The 23017-nt window shown below is 45.3% G+C and overlaps 1 protein-coding gene across 3 annotated transcripts in view; it reads left to right on the top strand.

The window, feature by feature from the left end:
* Nucleotides 1-23017, top strand: part of CHST1 (carbohydrate sulfotransferase 1) — an 89132-nt gene that overhangs the window by 39535 nt on the left and 26580 nt on the right. Inside the window, exon 3 of one of the 3 annotated variants that reach the window (XM_069968213.1) lies at nt 11673-11885. The exons of 1 other annotated variant lie outside the window; for it this stretch is intronic. The gene's annotated coding sequence lies outside the window, so the exon portion shown is untranslated. Of the gene's footprint in view, nt 1-11672; nt 11886-18652; nt 18994-23017 lie in introns of those variants that run through there. One more of the 3 variants, XM_069968214.1, reaches the window with a different exon arrangement.

Genomic DNA, 23017 nt, shown 5'->3' with positions numbered 1-23017 from the left:
AGATTACACCGAACACATGCCCATGTATGCATGGGTCTGCAATATATGATGCTATGAACACAACTAAGAAACCAAGAAAGGAAGAATGAAAGAAAGAGAAAGGGCAGGGAGGGGGTAGGAATAGGGGGGGGAGAAAGGTAGGCTAGGGGAAGCCTGCGTGCCATGTCGTCTCCAAAGCGGAAAGAAAAAGGTCCCCCCGACTAGCTGCCTCTGGACAAACAGCGGGCTCGCCTTATACACTGTCCAAGGGAGCCATTGCTTTTTCACCTTTGAGCCCCGGGCCTGGTCCTCCGCCATCAGAGACTCCATCCTGTATAGAAAATCCATTTCATTCACCCACTCACCAAAGGAGGGCGGGGTCGTGTCTCTCCAGTGACGAGGTATGACCGTGCGGGCTGCCGTCAGAAAATGGCGCAGCAGGCCCTTCCGTATGGCGGAGACCGGACCAGGGATCAAAGATAACAGCGCCAGGCTCGGCGTAGGTGTGATTGGTTTGTCAGTTACCTGTGTGTATGTCTCAAAGACTGCTTGCCAAAACGGGCACAGGGCCGAGCAGTCCCACCAGATATGTAGCATCGTACCGACCTCTGTGCCGCACCGCCAGCAAAGGTCCGACACCTCGGGATAACAGCGGTGGAGTAGTTGCGGACACCTATACCACCGCGTCAAGATTTTGAAATTTTTCTCTTGCGCCAGGCACGCCGTAGGCATTTTGTGGGACAAGGTAAAGATCTTAAGTTGATCTGCCGGTGACAGGGAGATCTCCAGTTCCTTTTCCCAAGCAGCAATGTAGGGCAGATCTCTGTCAGCCTCGCACTCTAGGAGAATGCGATACAACTGGGAGATGACTTTGCTAGGAGGGGACGACTGTAGCAGTAAGGACTCCAAGTCCGTGGCAGTTGTCCTCCTAATTACCTCTGGAAAGTGGAGCTTGAGGAATGCCTGAAGTTGTGCATGTTCAAGCCACGACAGCGTCCGCTCGGGGCAGGTCAGCTGCAGCATCGAAAGAGGCGGGAGAGACATCGAGGCCCCAAAAACCTGAACCAGCCTGACACCCTCAGACGCCGACCAACAGAAAAAGCTCTCTCTACCATACGCTGGTGCGAAGGCGGGATTGTCAAATAACGGGGTCATCAACCTCATGCGATGCGACAACCCCAGACGTGGTAACAGTCGGTCCCAAACCTGCAGAAAGTCACGTGTCAAATGTGCCAATGAGGACAGCTGCGGCCTCTGGGCCGGCATTACCCAGGGTAGAGATTTCAATGCTAGCGGAGTCAGCTCTGTTTCAATTCCCACCCACTGCTTGGAAGTAGCACCGTGGAACCAGTCCACTACCCTTAGTAAAATCGCCGCCCTATAATACAGCAACAGGTCAGGTAGTCCCGCTCCCCCTTTCTGTTTGGGGTGAGTTAGCGTCTTATATTTCAACCGAGGTCTAAGAGAGCCCCAGACAAATTTTTTCAAGAGCCCCTGGAGTTGTCTCAGGTACATGAGGGGGATACTTATGGGGATCGACTGAAAGAAGTATAGAAAACGTGGCAAAATATCCATTTTTATGGTGTTCATTCTGCCGAACCAGGACAGCTGGGATCGATTATAGGATGTTAGTTCTGATTTAGTGCGGGCCAAGAGAGGCGGAAAGTTCAGGGCGAACAACTGCGAGGAGCCGGTGGGAACATACACACCCAGATATTTTATAGCCTTGTCCTGCCACTTAAATGAGAAGGAGCTGCGCAACTGAGTAACCGTAGCGAGTGGAAGGGACACATTCAGGGCCTCTGTTTTCGAATAATTAGCTTTGAAATTGCTAACCTGGCCAAACCTGTCGAATTCCCGAAGGATCGCTGGGAAAGAGATTAGAGGGCTCGTCACGTAAAGCAATAGGTCGTCGGCGTATAACGCCAGTTTGTGGTGAGAGCGTGCGAGCTGAATGCCTGTGATGTCAGGGGATGCCCTCAGTGCCACAGCAAGATGTTCCATTGCCAACACATATAGCATGGGTGACAGAGGGCATCCTTGTTGCGTGCCATTGGCTATGGGAAACGGGGCGGACAAGAGGCCATTGACTCGTACCCGGGCGGTGGGTCCTCTATAGAGAGCCATGATCTTCCCCAGCATTCCCTCTCCCAAGCCAATCTGGCGCAGGGTAGCTTGTAGGAATGACCAATGGACCGAGACCAAGCATGCAGGCAAGGCAGATTTGTGGGCATGGGCCATTAGGAGCAATGTCTTGTTAAGGTTGTCTCTGGCCTCTCTCCGCGGCACAAACCCCACCTGATCCAGGTGGATAAGGGAGGGTAGGTGCAGAGCCAACCTGTTTGCTATCATTTTGGAATAGAATTTTACGTCCACATTTATCAAGGAGATGGGGCGATAATTAGCACAAAGAGTCGCGTCCTTCCCAGGTTTGGGAATGACCACAATCGTTGCCATAAGGGACTGTGCCGGGAGGGGACAGGTTGAGGAGATGGCGTTAAGGGCCTTAACCAAGAAGGGTGACAGTTGTGGCGAAAATAACTTAAAGAATTGGGCCGTGAATCCGTCCGGTCCCGGACTTTTCCCGCTAGGAGTCTCTTTTATAACTGCTGCCAGTTCCGCCTCGGAGAAAGGGCTGTCCAGCTCCGCGGCCACCTCCTCTCCTAGGGATGGGAGTTTAGTGGCGGAGATATATGTCTCTACTCTCTCTTGGAAGCTTTCCATGTCTGCCAGGGGGCCTCTCAGGTTGTAAAGAGAGTGATAAAAGTCCCTAAAGGCTTCCACAATATCTGTGGGGGAGTGACAGGTTCCTCGCTGAGGCGTAGTGACCGAGGGGACATATGTGGTTAGGGATCTGGGATGGAGGAACCTGGCTAGCGCCGCTCCACATTTATTGGAATATTCATAAAAGAAGCGGCGCATACGCTCTCTAAAGCGTGCGTGTTTCTTATCTAGGAGGCGTTGTAATTGCGTCCTATGTTCGATCAGCTCCACTAATATTTGTGGGTCTCTTGTTTGCTTATGAGCCGTTTCCTCTGTATGGATTTTGGCCAGTAGTTTTTGTATCTGAGAGGCATACTCTCTTTTCAGTCGAGCCCCATGTTGTATCAGAACGCCCCTAAGTACGCACTTAAGGGCTTCCCACTGGAGGGGCAGGGGGGTGTCGTCAGATCTGTGATTGGTTAAAAAGTCATCTATTGCCTTTTTGATATCGGCCTGACAGGCGATATCCCTCAGCAAGTTAGGGTTGAGTCTCCACGTCCATTCTCGTGGGACAGTGTTAGGCAGAGGTAAGATCAGCGTGACTGGGGCATGGGCAGCCCAGATCATCTGGTCGATGGACGCCCGAGGGTGCCAGGCAAGAAGGTGGTGGTCTATAAGAAAGAAATCGATGCGGCTATATGAATCGTGCACCGGAGAGTAGAAGGTGTAATCCCTCACCCTGGGGTGCAGGACCCTCCACACATCTACCAGCCTAGAATCAAAAAGCAGTTTTTTCCATGAGCGGGATTGAGATGATGACAGTGCTGACCTGCCCGAGGAGGAGTCCATTTCTCTATCGAGGACCAAATTAAAATCACCCGCCGTGACCAGGAGCCCTTCTGCGAAGTCGTTCAGTTTGTTTAGGAACCGTCGTCCCGTCTGGACCTGCTGCTGATTGGGAAAATAGAAATTAGCAATAGTGAAAATGCGTTCCGCAATACGAAGTTTGAGAAAAAGATAGCGGCCCGAGGGGTCTGCCTTGGAGCCCAGCACAGAGGCCTGTAGCGACTTGTGGAGAGCTATGCTCACTCCTTTAGTTTTTGCCTCCGGATTGCTGCTATGGTACCAATGTGGGTAGTATCTGGTCGGTAACACCGGGATGTGACCCGTCCTAAAATGTGTTTCCTGAAACAGGAGTACATGTGCTCTTTGTTTGTGCATGTGGTATAAAAGCTGTGAGCGTCTCTCTGGAGCGTTGAGCCCCCGTATGTTCAGGGAGGTGAACTTCAGAGACGACATGGCGCGGGGGGGGGGGGGGGGGGGGAGGGGACAGGCAAAAAGGGAGGGGAAGGGCAGGGAGTGAGGGCAGGGAATGAGAAAAGCGCAGAGGGAAGAAAGAGAAGAGGTGGAAGAAGGAGTTGACAAGACTGTCAGAAGAAGGTTGTCGGCCTACGGCCAGAAAAACTTAGGACAAGTCTGTCCGCCTCAATCCACTAAGGACAGAGTAAAGAAAAGAACTTTAGCGACTGCGTTAACACCAACGCGTCAAAAAACTGTGTGGAACAGTGACTGGAACTATGACAGTGAAACATTCCATGCCTGTAAACCTATAACCTGCATGCTTAATTAGGACGTGGCGCCCTCAAAATACTGAGATCCTATCCCCTGATATCATCCCTGAGCTGGGAGTGAAAATATCATTGTGTCTTGGGCGGGGGGAGGGGGGGGGAGAAGGGGTAAAAAAAAAAAAAAAAAAGGGGGGGGGGGGGAACAAGTGGGGGATAAGGGAGGGGGAGGGGGGGAGAGACATGATAGGGCGAGGAGCGAATGACATGCATTCGGTTGAGGGTGTACATTGATCATGTAAAGCATAAAGCATATAAAACATATAAAACATAACATCACCTCTCAGGCGTCCCCCTCCCACCGCCCCCAATGGTCACAGTTGTATAGAGGCCTCGAGAGGGAACCGCATTCCGGAGAACTGCAGTAAGGGGTAAAACAGCACCAGCCTCCCGTAGAGATATCGCTGCGCCCCGGCATTGCTCTGGGGGTATCAAGAGCAGGGCGGTAAATAATTATTGCATTCTGAGCGCCCACAATAAATTTTTTGGGGGAGCACATAAAACATCAACAAGACGGCTCACAAGCCGATGGGCTTACAAACTGTGACCCCCTAAAGTTCTGGGCGAGTCGGGTCCTGGTCCCGTGCTGAGGAGCGTCGTCGCCTTCTCCTGTTCTGTGCAGGGCGGACTTGCATCCTAGGTCCCCTGCGCGTAGGAGGCTGAGTGAAGGGTGGAAGAAGCGGCCAATCATCTATGGTGACCTGGGGCAGTTGAAGCTCATCCAACAGTTGCGGCAGATCATCTGGGGTGCGCAGGTGCAGAAAGTGGTTATTGTGGCGGATCTGCAGTTGAAAGGGGTATCCCCACGAATAAAGGATATTCTTTTCCCGCAGTAGGGAGAGTAGGGGGCGGAGCGCCCGCCGTTTCGCCAGCGTGGCGCGGGAAAGATCCGTGAGGAACAACAAGGTAGCTCCATCAAAGTCAATAGAGCCTGCTTCCCTGGCTTTGCGCATGATGGCCTCTTTGAGTTGAAAATAGTGAATCCTGCACACTATGTCACGTGGCCTCGCCGGATTGGTGCTCGGCGGACCAAGTGTTCTGTGGGCCCGATCAATTTCTATCGGCGTTGTGGATGCCCTCCCCAGGAGTAGGTTAAACACCCCTTGCAGCGTTGGAATAATGTCCGGGGGCCTCACCGCTTCAGGGACGCCTCTAACCCGAATATTATTGCGGCGGTTCCTGTTCTCCGCATCGTCCGCCATATCAAATAAAATCTGCAGTTGTTGAGAATGCATATCCAGCTGCTGTTGCTGGGAAAGCTGGGTGGTTTGGAGCTCAGTGGTAGATTGTTCCAACGTGTGCACGGTAGAAGTCAGGGACACCAGATCATCCCGGAGCGCCCGTATCTCTGCTTTACACACCGCTTCCATCCTCCCTATATACCCCTCCATATCTGCTTTGGTAGGGATGGCCGCCATTTGCGCTTGCAGTGCCTGTATCTCTGTCCCCTGCAGGGTGGCCGAGCCCTGAAATGCCCCTGCCGCTTGCTGTGAGGAGCTCTGGTCCCGGAGGAGCTCCGGAAACTCCTGGGACAGTACTGAGGAGGATGAGGGGATCGCTGGGACGGGGGAGCCGTGCTGTGAGGGAGCTGGTGTGGGCCGGGCGGCCATCTTGGTTTTACCTCGCGGCGTCGGCCCGGTGAAGAAGCGCTGGATGCCGCTGCGGGTGCGTCCGGGAGTCGCTGTCGGGACTGTCGGGGATCGGGTGTGTGACTGCCCCCTCATGGGCGCACGTCTCTGGAGCCGTTAGACGCTGTTGGAGCAGGTTAGGAGCGCAGGCAGGACGGAGCTCACTCTATGCGTGTCCGCTCGGCGCCATGTCCAGGCCACGCCCCCCGATATCAATCCGATTGATCATGTGTGGGATCTGCTGTAGAAACAAGTCTGATCTATGAAGGCCGCACCTCACACCTTACAGCATGGGTCTCAAAACTGCGGCCCTCCAGCTGTTGCAAAACTACATTTCCCATCATGCCTAGACAGCCAAATCCAAAGCTTTAGCTGTCCAGGAATGATCGGAGTTGTAGTTTCACAACAGCTGGAGGACCCCAGTTTGGAGACCCATGCCTTACAGGATCTGCTGTTGGGGCAGTCACCTTCACCAGACACCTTTGGAGATCTTGAGGAGCCCATGCCCCCAGCTGTTTTGCTAACATAAGCAAAACCTATACACTATTAGCCCAGTGGTTTTAATTTTGTAGCTTGATGACTGTATATGTGAAAGACATAACATTTATTCCTTGCATGAGACCTCCAACTCCCAACCCTAATATTCCTCATACAATGACAATAATTGAAATAAACATGTAATATACTTGGATAAAGGATTCTTTATTGTGTGAATAATGGAAAAGACACCAATAACCGCTGTTGGACTGAAGGTCACATAGACTCTTCATCTATACACGTGGAATCCTTGGAAGCCTTGATCTTAGTATTAATTGATTGCCCCCACTTCAGCCCCAGGAGTAGTTTTGCTGGACATTTGGCCCCCATTATTATCAGAGATGAGCCAATATACAGTAATAATGAAGCAAATCGCTTGGTTTGCTCGGCAGTTGGTTTATCAGCCTGCTGCCTTTTGACTCTGTTCCGCTTCACCCAGTGTGCCTGGAAAAGTTGGATCCAGTTCTGGAAAACTTCTCTCTGTTTCCCAAGACTGGATACAGCTTTTTCCGGCACCCGAAGTGGAGCAGCTTGGATTGGCGGTGAGTTAAAAGACAGCAGGCTGATAAACCGACTGCCGAGCTGACATCGATTCGCTTCGTTGTTCACTTATCGCAAATTATTATGCTAAGCCTGGGCCCAAACAGTCTACACAGCAAAGCTAAAAAGTGAAAAAAGTAAAAAAAATCAGCTAAAATAAAAATCTTATATGTCCTTTTCTGATGATGCATACAACCCAGTAAATGTCCATATATCCCCTCATACACCTAAACATATAGTCAACAAAAGGTGACTGTGCGCACATTACATCACCAACTTGATCTGCTCTGCATATCGTCATTGCTTTTTGACCTGGGGAAAGTCTTGTTTATTTCTTACATCCCAGACAACTAAGTTGGATTGGGCATAAAGAGCTGACTATTTCACTATTGGAGGGTATGTGGAACATGAAGTTGTCAGTGCTGGTTATTTTTATGTTAGGACCTGGGGCACCGGGAAGATTTGTAAAGGTCTGGGTGATAGATGTGATGTGTACAAGTCTACATACTGCCGCATTGTGGGGAGACGAGAGCTGCCTGCAGCAGGGCCGCCGTGTGTTTGTGCTGATTCATAGGGATAGATCCCTGTGATTACAAGAGGGCTTTCTCCCCTGCCGCCTCCTGCAAACACTGGGCCCCATTGTATATGTGCGGCCTAATTACACATATTGCTATGTGCAGCCCTTACCTCGCCTCTAGAGTGAGACAACATAACTACTATAGTGGAAAAGTTCAGAGCGTTACCTGAACCACAAGTTAAAGGGGTATTCCCATCTAAAATAACATAGTTACACTTGTAGGGCTGTATATTTTTACAAATAACATTCATTTAGCAATCTTGTCTCCTTCTCTTGATATGCTGCTCTTTTCCTCCCATTGTTGACAGCTCGTTGTCAAGGTTACCGACCACCGCTCTGCTTTAAGACCAGTGGTATGGCTATAGTCTATATAACTATAATACAGATGTATAGCTAAAAGTGTGTGTATATATATATATATATATATATATATATATATATATATACACTATAAGAGACATTTATAAAGACTGGCGTACTCAAACTCTCTGGTGTACATTCCCAAATACAGAGGCTGCCCTGCGGTAGGTATTGTACATAAGGCCCATAGGCTAGTAACTACAGATACATTCATTTCAGGCTATGTTCACACAATGTATTTCTTGACGGCCATCGTTTTAAGGTGAAAATACGACCATATTTTGACAAAAACGCCTGTTATTAGCTACTTATTAGTTACTAGGCTAGCCTATCATGACAATAATACTAGTGCTTTAAGCCTCTTTCCACACCTTTAAGTAATAGTATGTTAAGGGCCTTAAGTAGTGGAGTTTTGTTAATGTGTGCCTGTCACTTTAATCTCTCTATGATATGTCAAAAGTTTTTTTTAAACACACGGGGAGATTTATCAAACATGGCGTAAAGTGAAACTGGCTCAGTTGCCCCTAGCAACCAATCAGATTCCACCTTTCATTTTCCAAAGACTCTGTGAGGAATGAAAGGTGGAATCTGATTGGTTGCTAGGGGCAACTGAGCCAGTTTCACTTTACACCATGTTTGATGAATCTTCCCCCATGTGTGATGAATCTCCCCCTGTGTGTTTAGACTTTCACCAATCATAGATAGATAGAAGAAGCACTTGGCTAAATACTTTTCTTGCTGGTTTACTGCAATCTCTATCTTGCTTCAGGGGGCAGTCTCCATAGACTTAAATGGAGACTGTCTCCTGTAGTAAGATGGAAAAGGCAGTGAAGCGATTAGCAAAGGGCTTCTCATAGCTAGAACTAATGATTGGTGGGGGTCTACACTCCTAGCCTATGGGTGAACAAAACTTAGAACATGTCAGAAAATTTTAAAGTGACAGTGTCCATTTAAAGGGAATGCAATGTCCATGCAATGACCAAATAGAGGACGCCTTAAAAGGTTATCCAGGCTTAAAAAAAACATGGCCATATTCTTCCAGAAATGGCACCTCTCTTTTTCTCAGTTTGGGTGTGGTTTAACAGCTCACATCCATAGAAGTTAATGGAGCTGAAATGTAAAACCACACACAACCTGAGGACATGGGTGGTGCTGTTTTTGAAAGAAAGTAACTGTGCTTTTCCTAACTCTGGATAACCCCTTTTAACTTCTACTGTCGCACTTAAATCCCAGTAATGACGACAACTTTGGGCAACATACAAAGGGGGCACTACTGGGGCTGCCAGACAATGGCAATGTTTGCTAACCTGTGGCTCCTAGCTGATGCAAAACTACAACTCAATTGTATACAGTAACAATTGTAATTGTGTTAGTGTGTTTGTGCGCTATTAGCTCAATGCTTCCCCCAACCGAGTTTGTTATATACCTTATTTCTTTATAATCCTTTGATTTCTCTACCAGCCAACATTGTTCTGAGACGAGGTGGGAGGCATTGATCGGAAGTCTATCAATATGTCTAGCTTTGTGAAGAACACATAGCGTGTACCGTTTAGTTACTCGCACCTCACATTTCAAATAAAAGCTGCATTAGGCAATTGGTTGAGGAGTGAGAATGGTAGCTAGGTCCCTTTTAGAGCTGATATACAGTCCTAGTTTGTATCATGATTTCTGAGTAGCTGCCGACTTCACTGTGTGCTGTTTGGCTGCTTTTTAGTTCATGTCCATCAAGTCTCCGCTATAATCAATGACTCTAGTCTCGCTGCATTGTATAATGGGAGTCATCAGAGGCCTAGGCTATTGTGCTGTCCTCGTTCTTGCTTTACACTGCAGCACTGCTTTCTCGGATTGGCTGAAAAAAGCATCAGCTATGTACAGCACATATACTAAAGCAGGTAACTTAACTAAAATGAGAAAATGAAAACTTTGCAATTAGCCTTGATGAGAAATAGTCTACCATGTTGTGTATACAGCTCCTGTGCAGACCTATGTACACTAGACTGATCCTACAGGCATGTATTACTTCCCTGAAGTATAGAGGAATCTGTGCACTCATCCCTTATTCAGAGGATAGGGTATTAGTATAGGATCACATGAGGTCTCACTACTGAAACTTCCTGTGATCTTGAGAATGAGCCTTGATTGGGAATGGATTGAGCCTTGCATGTGTGCCTCCACTCAATTTCTAGTACATAGAGCTTTTGAAGAGAATGGATGGCAAAGAGCTTAGAGCCTGAAGCTTCACTGGCAACACCCACCAAACTCAGAGCCTGCAGTTTCACAGGGAACACCCACACGGTCATAGCCTACAGCTTCACTGGGAACACCCACTGAGCTCAGAGCCTGCAGCTTCACTGGGAACACTCACCAAACTCAGAGCCTGCAGTTTCACAAGTCACCCACCAAACTCAGAGCCTGCAACTTCACAAGGAACACCCACTAAGCTCAGAGCTTGCAGCTTCACAGTAAACACCCACTGAGCTTAGAGCCTGCAGCTTCACAAGGAACACCCACTGAGCTCAGAGCCTATAGCTTCGAAGAGAACACCTACCAAAGTCAACGTATGCAGCTTCACAGGGAACACCCATCGAGTTCAGAGCTTGCAGTTTCACATGCAGACACTGAGAAAGCAGGTCCTAAAAATACAAAATAAAATTCATAAAAAACCGTACAGCACCATACCACTCAAACCTCTTCAGGTATACATATTAAGATATATATATATATATATATATATTCTTTTTGGTGGACTAGTTCTGTCATCACTTTCATGCTGCCAATACCATCAGGGGAGTCATCCCCGCCCCACCAGATATATTGATAGATCTTTCCCTGTTTGGGTATAGGGAGCTGGGGACTACCCTGAAGACTCATGGTTCAGACAGCAGGAAAAGTAATGACACGATGAACATCCCAGTACACCATAAAGTGGTCACCTTTCTACCACATTACTGGCATTTAGAGGAAGGAGACTATAATAACCCAATAATCCACACTGCGCAGTATCCACACAGCCATTGGGGAGGATCAGCATCTAAATGGGGAATATTTAGGAGATACATTTTGCTAATGGAAGAAACATATTTAACAAATGTGTCCCTCTAAGGACTACAGAATATTAATGACAGTGCCATATGTAATGGATTACTCCCTTCAAGGAATGGACTATATTAATGGATGTGACATGTTTAACGGATTAGTTCCTCATAGGAGCAAAGTATATTAATGGCAATGACATGTTTAACTGATTGTTATCTCTGAGGAGTAGAATGCGGTACGAACCGCAGAGTCTAGAACCCCCCCCCCCACCTGCCAACGTGACTGCCCATGACATGACGGCGCCTCTCTATAGACCGCTGTCAACACCTGCCTGCTGGATGTTCATTCACAAGCCTAATGATTTTACACAGCTCATTCAACAATGTTTGTAAAACGGCATACAAATAGTCCTCGTGCAATATTAAGAGATGTCCTTGCCATTCATGGGAAATTTAGGAGCAGAGATAGTGTACTTAGTTCTCTCATTCGTTTCAATGAGAGGATATTAAAGGGAGTGCATGGGATTATTAAAAAAATTAAATCAAATAAAAACCAGCGTCACGCTAAATGAAAAACGCCCATTTATATTATACACTATGATTACTATTATTATTATTGTCGATTTTTTCACTTGTCGAGTTGTTTGTAGTTTATCGTTTTTCTATCCTTGCCTCTTTGCCTATACAGAGCTGGATATAGACAAGCAGTGGTGCAGTGTAAAGCATGGGGGAAGGGATATCATAGGAAATAAGGCAAGATAAGAAAAGGAGGACCAGCAACGGGCACCTTGATTCCGCACGTGGCTAGCAGGGAATCAACCCTACGTCTATGGGGTGGTGGAGACACTAAAGGCAGCCATGCCCTGATGGAGCAGCCAGCACTGCAGGGAACATATAGCAGGTAGGCAAAGACTGCAACAATTGGCTACAACAAATGACTCCTATTAGTAACTTACTACTACACCCACGATTAAAGTTAGCATTGTGATGTATACCTGGTACCGCGCCATACATTTAGTAGTGGCTGTGTCTGGTACTACACAGCTAACCTCTGTCAGCATGCTCACTTAGGGCCCTATTCCACCAGACGATTATCGTTCAGATTATTGTTAAATCGTTCGAATCTAAACGATAATCCTTCGTTTGAATAGCAGTTAACGATTAACGACCGAACGAGAAATCGTTGATCGCTTTATAAGACCTGGACCTATTTTTATCGTTGCTCGTTCGCAAAACGTTCGCAAATTGTTCGCATTGAATAAGACATCGTTCGGTCGTTCGCAATAGATATGAACGCAATAGCGAATAAATAGCAAAGAAGAAACGATCGCAATTACGATCATAAGTAACGATTATCGTTCCATGGAAATGAGTGAACGTTTTCAGGTCTTTCGCAATAACGGTCGTTTGAGATCGTTAATAATCGTCTGGTGGAATAGGTCCCTTATGGTACTTTTACACGGAGCGATAATTCGCCCGATCGCACGATTTAGACGGAACGATACATTGTACGGAAAATTCGCTATGCGATCGTTTTGCGATCGTTTAAGCCTATCTCACAAATAGGTGAAATCGCTGAAAGAATGTTTACACAAAACGATCTGCGAATTTTTTGGCGAACGATCAACGATGATTTGAGAACATGTTGAAAGATCAAAATGAACGATTTTTTGCTTGTCGTTTGATCGTGCGCTGCGTTTACACGTACGATTATCGTTCGAATTTGACCGTTATCGTGCAAAAACGAACGATCAATCGTCCCGTGTAAAAGGACCATTATGGTACTTTTACACGGAGCGATAATTCGCCCGATCACACGATTAACGATATTGAATGAACAATGTTTTTTTTATAACGATCAGCGTTTAGACGGAACGATACATCGTACGGAAAATTCGCTATGCGATCGTTTCGCGATCGTTTAAGCCTATCTCACACATAGGGGAAATCGCTCAAAGAATGTTTACACGGAACGATCTGCGAATTTTTTGCGAACGATCAACGATGATTTAAGAAGATGTTGAAAGATCAAAATGAACGATTTTTTGCTTGTCGTTTGATCGTGCGCTGCGTTTACACGTACGATTATCGTTCGAATTTGACCGTTATCGGCCAGTTCTTTGCTATGGTGCGTTGGTGCAGGACACAATCAGGGATAACTGCAGAATATTAAACTTTACTGGAAAAAGTTCACAAGATACAAATTTCCTATTTTAGCTTGGGAGCAGGTCTGGTGGTCATTTCCCCTTTAAGAAAACTCTGACTTTTGCTTAGCAGGTATACTAAGCATTTTAGGTATATAGCACAAGGAGGATCTGGCACTTCTGATCCAATAAAAATTCTTTTATTGAAGCAACCACTTAAAAACCTGAACACAGCCGACACGTTTCGATCTAACACTCTTCATATGTCACACTATTTGTGGACATGTATATTAGATGCTATTGTGTGTTAAGACCCATGCTCCGATTAGGATCTAGTTAGATTGAAACATGTCAGCTGTGTTCAGGTTTTTAAAAGGTTTCTCCAATAAAAGAATGTGTATCAGATCAGAAGTGCTGGAACCTCTTTGTGCTATATACCTATGTTGAGCTCACACCTCTGTACACCTAACGGGGTAGGAACACTGCGCAGGTTTGGAAAGCTGGACTACGTCTTCCAAGACTTTTGAAACATAACAAGCTCTGGGTTAGGTGATTTTAGGAGGTTTTAGCAATAGTTACAAGGCGGACTACCTAGAGGGGCACTGTCCAAAGTGTACGGTACTCTGCTGAATAGAGATGAGCGAACTTCAAGAACGTTCGGGCATGTCTGAAGTCGAACTCTCTGTATTCAATTGCCGGTGGCTGAAGAAGTTGGATGCAGCCCTAAGACTGCCTGTGGCTGTGTTCATGTTTTCCAGGACTCCCTAGGGCTACGTCCAACTTCTTTAGCCACCGGTAATCAAATGTTGAGCGTTTGGGTTTGAATGAATTTGAACGTGCTCGAAGTTCGCTCATCTCTAGTCCTGAATGTTGGCTAAATTGTGGTTAATTGAAAGACATGGAAAAAGACAACCAGTACTCACGATAAAGAGAATCCGACATTGCTGTGATGAGTATGCAGGAGTACTTGGCACCAGCTGATAGGAGCCAACCTTTGACTTTTGCCAGAAAAGACTCAGAGGGGCACTTCTTCAGACATCTGACTGAACTTGATACAAAGAATGGAGGACTTGACTGATTACTAGGAACTGATGACCCTCTCAGCGTGGATATGTTTGATCCCTTTGATGGTAGTCGCACCTTTGTTTTTTAGCAATCCATGCTTTGAGACACAGGTAAGGAGAACGGACAGCAGCATACTGCTCTCCAACATTCTCATTGGCTAAACTGACCAGAGAACACGACCTCTCCACCCCTACTTATAGGCTAAGGGGTTTGCTCCCTATTGGTGGAGACCTGAAGTAACTCATCAGATTATTGGATAGGAGAGATAAGGAGACTAGCTAGGGCTGTGATAGGGCCATGAGAGCGGGAGGGACAGATAGATCGGCTCCTTAAGAAGGTGGCAGACAAGACATGTAAAAAGTCATGTATAACTTAACCCTTAGTAGTGCCTCAGCATTTTCTTGCAGTCAGTGAAAAGAATACACATTGAAAACACAGAAATGCAGTTTAGGCATACTTCATCACTAAGAATTACTCTAAGATTCTAAATTAAGGTTAATACTGTGCCTTCCTATACATGTACATGTCGAGCAGCAGCTTACAAGCAGGGTTGTGGGACACTGCACATGTCGGTGTAAAATATGTCTATAAAAGATGAGAAATACAATACATGACATGTTACACTACCATTTTTTGGGGAGAATTTGCTTAGTAAATCACCACTGTATAAGGGCAACATCATGGCTGCTCGATAACCATTGAGATCAAACATAGCCAATGTTTTGATGGCTGTGACATATAGAGCTTCTCATTCCCGCACCAATGCCACACTCATTTTGTCCCTTTAAATATGGAGGTTAGTTTGATTTCCCTTCAAGAAGGTGACTTTACTCTCCTGCTTAAATATTGGAATTGCACATAATTGTTTATCCAAAGTGTGTGCACTAAGGAGAGATAGGGGAGAGTGTACACAGCAGATCTCCTGTGCAAGCTCTGGCTGATGAGATAGACAGTCCGCTGATACAGCGCACACAACTGGCCCACTGTCACACTGATAACAAGGGATTCTGTCAGAGGAACTGAGAACTTCATAACACAAAGTAAAATTCTGCACCGCCTACCATGGCAGCAATAGAACTTCTGCTCTGCAGACATAGGGCATCTTGAAGATATTCTAATTGAGAGAAATTGGAGGGTAAATCTGCACCCAGTGAAGTGGGCTGAAAGATGGTTCACAATACAGGTGTAAATCATGATAAGTCAGGTACGGGAGGGGGCCATGCTTCCTCCCTGCCTTGCCACACCGCCCCTGCCAGCCCTTTAGGCTAGCGAAGGATATGGCTGGCGTATCCCATGCAATAGGGGCAAATCTGCTCCTTTTAAATAACTTCTTCTTTACTTTAGAAATACTTGATACAGTAATGTACAGCGAAGTTGCGTGCTGAGAGGTAGAAGAGGTTCAGAGAAGTAGAGTGGAGGATGTCAAGAGAGTCCCAACCCAATGTAGTACTGTGCTCTGACAGAACTTTAGAAGTAGAATAAGTAGAATACTTGAGAATAGATAGAATAATATTGACTCCTTGGTCTTTGCACCACCTATTACCCCCCAGTGTTGGGTGACCCATCCTAGAGGGTGACACAAGCCCCAGACCTTGTTACCTTGGATGAGCAGAGTGGTCAGAGTTCTCTGATTACACCTGCGCTGCGAGATAGAGTACCTAGGCTTCTAGCAACTTTGTTCTATCCAGATCAGTTCCTCTTTCTTCAGGATACTGTTCTGCACCTTTAGACTTGTTCACGGCATGGGCTGGGATGATCCCTGACTTTGTCCTCTCTGTGAGCGTTTAGCACTGCATAGTGTGGATAAGTGCAACTTTCAAGAAAAGAGTGTCTGTTCCCATATGCGTCTGTTCTGTTCCACACCTCAGACTACACTGGACGTGTCCACTAACAAGGCACCTGGCATAAGCCAGGGCCCAACTTGACTGCTGTAGGGACCGTTCTAGCTTGCGTCCTTCCTCTACAGAAACCAGAGTAAGACTCCCTAAGTGTGGCTACACTTCCTCTCCCTATGTGACAACTTCCTACGGCATATGTAATATGTGCTGTGAGTGGGTGAGAAGAGAGTGCAAGAGAAGAAAGGAGATAGGCAAAGAAGAGAAAGAGCTCTCATTGGTGCACAAATCACAGAAACAATAACCCTTTAATTACCTACAGCTGTTCAATACTTAAGCATACAGTTTACATACTAGCGACATCTAGTGGCAAAACTTAGTTACTAATTCATCACCACCACTACTACTTTGAAGTACAGGCTTTTACGAGGGGTGTAAAGACAAGAAACACCCGTGGTGGAAAACCACACTACTATATACAGTACTAAACTCACTGATAGGGGTCAAATGCTTATATTTTAATCATATGGGGGGACATTTATCAAAATGCGCTCCGGGTGTACTCCATGGAGAAGGAGCAGATTCGCCCCTTTTCTGTGTCGTACTCCAACCGTATCCCTCAATTGTCTGATGGGCGGGCAGGGGGGGCCACCTCCCGCTCCTGATTTATCATGATTTACGCCTGCTTGCAGACATAAATCATGGCACAAAGCTGCCGAGCAGGTGTAGATATGTTGTGAAATGCGAGCGCCAGGCTCATGGCCGGCAAGATCTACTAAGGCATTTGCGTCTTTTAGTAAATAAGTCCAGAAAACTGGGGGCAGGGCTTTATTTAAGACTGGGGTACCTGTAAGCCAGTCTTCATAAATGTCCCCATGATGTTTCACCCAATTAGCATCTCCATGTAGATCTGAAAAATAGGACTGTAGTGAGTCTTTAAAATTTAGTTGGGGTCTGGTTTGCAGGTACAAGTGCTTTCCCCAAGCTGTGTTGCACTAGGCCCGGCCCAAAGCCCTAAAAAGGTCCTAGTTTAGCCCTTAAGGCACTTGTACAACTTATCCCCAAAGTTTAATTTTCTCTTCCTTTCCTTACTTCCTCTCTATCCTTGCAGACTCGGCTAGGGTAATCTCCTAGAATTTTCCAAGTTAGCCCCACGTGATCTGAGGTTCAGACCTTTCTAGGCTCACTCCAAGAGGGTTAGAGCAGAGCAACTTGTTAGGAGATCCTCCCCTTATACAGAATATAGAAGAACCTGGTCACACGTCAAATCCAGATAGAATGCAACATCAGGGCCAAGATAATGTGTATTTCTTCAAGCTGAACAAGAATCTTGCCTTGCAGACCAAATACATTTCAAATAAGGGAATAAAGCCAGACCCTAAGGTAATAACAAAAAGACTGACAGATGTATAAGGAGATCAGACAATGCCAAACATACAAGCGGAGTAAGCAAGAGCGCAGGGTTATGTCCCCACTGAGCAGAGCCTGGGGCTAGCCGAACACTGAGGGACCAACTAAAGTCAGCCATGAAACTTTAAAAGGGCAAAACCACTAAAAGAGCAGTACTAAAGTACAGGGACATAAACCGCATCTTCCCCACTATTATTTGTATACTATTAGTGTACAGAGACGATAAGACAACTGACCAGCTATGTTCACACTGGTTGGATTTGACCCAAATTTAGATCTACACATCATATCCTGACCTACACATCTGGGTTTAATACAATATACTTATTCGATATGTTCAGCAGTCAATCAGGGTGTCTGACCTCCTGGTCCATACTAGTGTAAGGGAGTTAAAGGGGGTTATCCCCTATCTTGTGATGATCAATGGGGGTCTCGCTACAGAGAGGACCGGAACCCACTTCTCCTGTTAACATGTTGACCACCACACTATTTATACTCAGTGGAGCCAGTGGAGAAAACTGATCACTGATCATCTTATGCAGCTACTGTTGGGAATAAATGGAGCGCATTCACCCTGCAGCTCTATTCTGGTAGGAAAAAAATTGGTTCCTGTTCTTGAAATTGAATGTGAATAGGAAATAATCGATATATTATATATAATATTAGCGGGACAACCCCGTTAAGGGTGCGTTCACACCTACAGGATCCGCAGCAGATCCGCAGCAGATTTGATGGTGCAGATTTGATGCTGTGTTCAGTTATGTAAATGAAACCTGCTGCGGATCTGCTGCGGATCCGCAGCAGAAAATCAGCTGCAGATCCGGTAAGTGTGAACGTACCCTAAGGGTAATGAAGGTTCCTTGGATCCTGCTCCTTGGTTTATCAGTGACAATAACATCAGACCCACTTGATGTTCTAGAGACGACAAATCCGGAACCTGTCAAATTGTTCCTAAGTCTTAAGACGAGTCAAGAAAACCCCAATGTGCGGTATTTGTGTTCTTCTCCATCTAGTTTCGACCATCTCTTCTCCCTCACACCTCGCTCCTTCTCCATCCCTCCATGTGACACTTTCTCACATCCCTCCTCCCTTCCTCCCTGATGTCTCTTGCTCCCTCCCTGCTCCCTCCCTCCTGTCTCCTTCTCTCAGCTGCTCCTGCTGTAATATCTCAGTGCCCTGGAAGGAGACGCACACACATTTTAGCAGGACTGCAGTAGATAGCTGTGGTGGTGCCCTGCATCTGTCTGCTTCCTCAGCCCTCCCTCCCTCTCTCCCCCATCACAAGTCACTCTGTGATTTGCAGTGGATACCAGGAGCCATACTGGGGGGAGGGGGGTCTCCCTGAGAGTGACACTTGACTGGAGCATGATACTCCTAACATATTAAACAAGAGACTTAAGAAGCTGAGGATGGATGAGATTAGTGTAACAGGCTGGGGGTCTAACACTGGCGATGGTGGAAAAAATCCCAAGAAGCTGCCACGGTTTTTACTGCAAGCTCAATAAGGATCCCCCCGGTCCTAACCCCCTAGCATTCTGCAGCACAGGCTGGGAAGGTAAGTGGACTGCAGTCCTGGGTGGGACATGGGGCAACTCACTTTCTGGCTTCTTAGGTCACTGGGGCCATCGATAGAAAGAGGGTGGACGGGCGAGATCTACAAGGTGATACTGTCCACAGGACAGACACAGCATTATCCCTATCCTAAGAAATATTAATATTACTCCATATCTATCTATCTATCTATCTATCTATCTATCTATCTATCTATCTATCTATCATCTATCTATCTATCTATCTATCTATCTATCTGAATATCCATCTATCATCTATCTATCTATCTATCTATTATCTATCTATCTGAATATCTATCTATCTATCTATCTATCTACCTATCTATCTATCTATCTATCTATCTATCTATCTATCTGAATATCTATCTATCTATCTATCTATCTATCTATCTATCTATCTGAATATCTATCTATCATCTATCTATCTATCTATTATCTATCTATCTATCTATCTGAATATCTATCTATCTATCTATCTATCTCCTATCTCCTATCTATCTATCTATCTATCATCTACCTATCTATCTATCTATCTATCTGAATATCTATCTATCATCTATCTATCTATCTATCTATCTATCTATCTATCTATCTATTATCTATCTATCTATCATCTATCTATCTCCTATCTATCTATCTATCTATCTATCTATCTATCTATCTATCTATCTATCTATCTTCTATCTATCTATCTATCTATCTATATCTATCTATCTATCTATCTATCTCCTATCTATTATCTATCTATCTATCTATCTATCTATCTATCTATCTATCTATCTATCATCTATCTCCTATCTATCTATCTATCTATCTATCTATCTATCTATCTATCTATCTATCTATCTTACCACAATCTTCATCCCCCATTCTGGATAGCCTCATCTATAGGTACAGACCCCCCCTTACCTATAGCCCCCTTAGCACAGAACTATTCCACAAATCACCATTATCCCATGCTATTTGCCCTCTGGCACATGTAACCACTAAATAGGTGACCAGAGAGCAATAAAGACAAACTGCACTAAGTGATAAATATATGAAATGAGCACAATACTTAGTGGAGCATCCAGCATCCTGCATGTAGCCTGCCTGATAGATAGTCCAAGGGACAAGTGGCTGACAGCTGCGGGGCACAGGAAGGATCCATCAGTTTAGTATCTGCACTGTATAGAGGACTAAGGCATAGTAATAACATAACCTGTGCCCTGTATACAGCGTAGACTCGGCATACAATGCCTATAATATACATGGGCATGTGCTTCTCTACTAAACGTATGGAGCCTTGTGCACACAAAGGCCTTAGCCTCAGTTATTTTAGCTGCAAATTCTTGTATATTTCACAGATGTATCATAGCAGAGTTTATGAGACATAGCAGAGTTGAGTTTGTCATCTGCATCATTTCATTGTAAGGTGTGACACCTTCCATAGGATTGCAGTTAATCTGATTGTAACATCTAATGCGGAAACTTCCCTGGAGGCATTATTGTTTTACAACCGCTTCAGCTCTGCTACATATGGTTCATGTACAGTCACTTCTTAATTTTAGCTCACATCCTCGCAAGCTGTGGATTAACCAAAACACTTCTTGACATAACAGATGGGCTCCCCGGCACAGGCCACCTGCTTTTGGTGCAGTATGTTAGATTAGAGGTGGGCCGGACCCCTGATCTGGTCTGCTGGAAGAGTATAATTACAAAGCCGTCAGAATCTGCCATCACAAATGGTCTGTTTTATGCACTTACTGCAATGGCCATGACAGCGACGAAAAGTTTGCCGTTGCAGTGCACTTAAACAGAACTTAGTTGCATAGTATAGATGTAGCAGTGCTGAGTATGCATGTTAACTCTTTTAGCGTTGCATGGTGATAAGTGGATGTAGCCGGTTCTCTTTATAAAACTAAAGTCTGATATGACAATGAGTTACGCCAACGTTACTCTGCTGCACCTGCCAGGATCAGCTCTGCTACATCTGTAGTTAAGAATCATGCAAATTACCCTAAAAGGGACACTGTGCTTAATACCAGGGATGGCCCTGAAAGGATTGAGACTGGGGAAAGAATGTAGTAATCGGAGAGATGAACTAGCTTACCAGTGAGAAGGAGATTTATTAAGCTGGTAATAGAGATATCATTTTGGACTGCACAAGGGGATAAGCAGTCAGTGTCTGTAGCTTAACATTAACTGCGGTAAGAAGAAAAGGGAACGCAGCCAGGAGGTCAAGTCTAGTCCTCGGGCAACTGATACATTGGAACAGAATTACACCTTTGTGCCATAATACACCACCTATAAAGGTATATGGGCTATGCTGTAATTCGCTATGATAACAGCTTTGTTGGATGTCATATGATGGGGAATACGCTATGGGGCACCATATGGCGGTACATGGAGTGTCTAGGGCTCTACACTGATACCAAGTGATATTACATAGAGAAGCTACAGAGGCTCATAAGATTGGACAAGACCCTTCAGCCCATGCCAATATTTTCGATTTTGCTTACAGACATACAATATATATGACAAGTTCTTATTATCTTGATAAAATATATTCCGAACCACCCCCTATTAAAAAAAAAAAAATCATTAGGAATAATACTGGAGCCAAATCGAGTAATATTGCACAGTATGTTATGTGTGTGTGATAATCGTCTATATAGCGGTGCTCAATATATCATAGTGGGAAATATTTTTCCTGGCAAAGGAATCTGGAAGCAGCACTTCATCCCGTTCCGAAATAATGCACTAGGGCTTGATGTGAGCTCACACTCTGCTCTGTCTGTACCCAAGTGTGAAATCAATATTTCGACGCGGCAAGGTTTTATATCTCAGTATAAACCTCTTAGAGGCTGAGCCGGCTTTTTCTGAGTGAGTAAAACAGAGAAGTCACATTGACATGGATGGACCACATCTATCTATCTATCCATCCATCCATCCATCTATCTATCATAATTCCAATCAGATGCACCTAGAAAGATCATATATCTAAGGTCATGTACCAGTTATGGTATCTGTAAGCCTGTTGCATATAAGATACAGATGATTAACCATGACCACATCTTAATCTTCTAGTCAGAAATCATTGCTTGTTCTATACTACTGTCGACCACACCACTCTAGTACATCATGTAAGGGGAATGAACTGTACCCCCTGCAGGACTGTCTCTTTTTTGTATCCATTCATATGTCTCGGACTAGCAAAACCTACTCTGCATAGAGTAGTAACTAAACAAGGAGCGGTCATAGAGTCAATAAAGTAATCATGGTAGAAAGATGATAAGAAGGGCACCAAGTATTTTAACATTTAAAGGGGTAGTTCACACCCAAAAAAATCTTTTTCAAATCAACTGGTGCCATAAAGGGCCAGAGATTTGTAATTAACTTCTATTAGGTCAGTAATAACCCCTCATGTAAATGTAACTACTAAGCTGTTGTGCCTCATTGGAGAACCCAAACTACCAAGAGTTTTTGCGTTGTGATGTGTGATGAAGTAAACTTAATACACTGCTCAACATTTACATTACAACACCTAGAGGGAAAAGCCTTGGAAGTATGGAAACCGCTGGAGCGATAGACATTTTAATGATTAAAATGTTCAGAACATCTCAATTTATTCAGTATCAAGTATGACCGTCATATGCAGAAATACACACACTTACGCAATCGTTCTGCAACGCTGGATGCAATTGGGTGTGCAAATCATCTAGATCCTCTGCTGGCAGACATCTTAGCAAATACCGACCAATGATGCCCTAAAGTTGGTCAATGGGAGACAAGTCTGGAGATGCTGCAGGCCAGGGTGCCAGGCTTTGGCCATGCTGGTGCTCCCAGTAGCTTGGCATTGTCAAGTTGAAAAATGGCTCCTAGGACATATGGAGAAATGGCTGTACCACTGGTTCCACATCCAAATCAATGTAATGCCAAACTCTTAGCATATCTGGAATTAAGAATACAGTAAGAATACAGGGGTCCTGAGACTGTACACTGTACTGCCCACACCATAATCAGTGT

Source organism: Dendropsophus ebraccatus, chromosome 4, assembly GCF_027789765.1.
Source record: "Dendropsophus ebraccatus isolate aDenEbr1 chromosome 4, aDenEbr1.pat, whole genome shotgun sequence".
Classification (NCBI taxonomy): Eukaryota; Metazoa; Chordata; class Amphibia; order Anura; family Hylidae; genus Dendropsophus; species Dendropsophus ebraccatus.
Note: the sequence above shows the minus strand (reverse complement) of the source record. Positions and strands in the feature narration are given on the sequence as shown.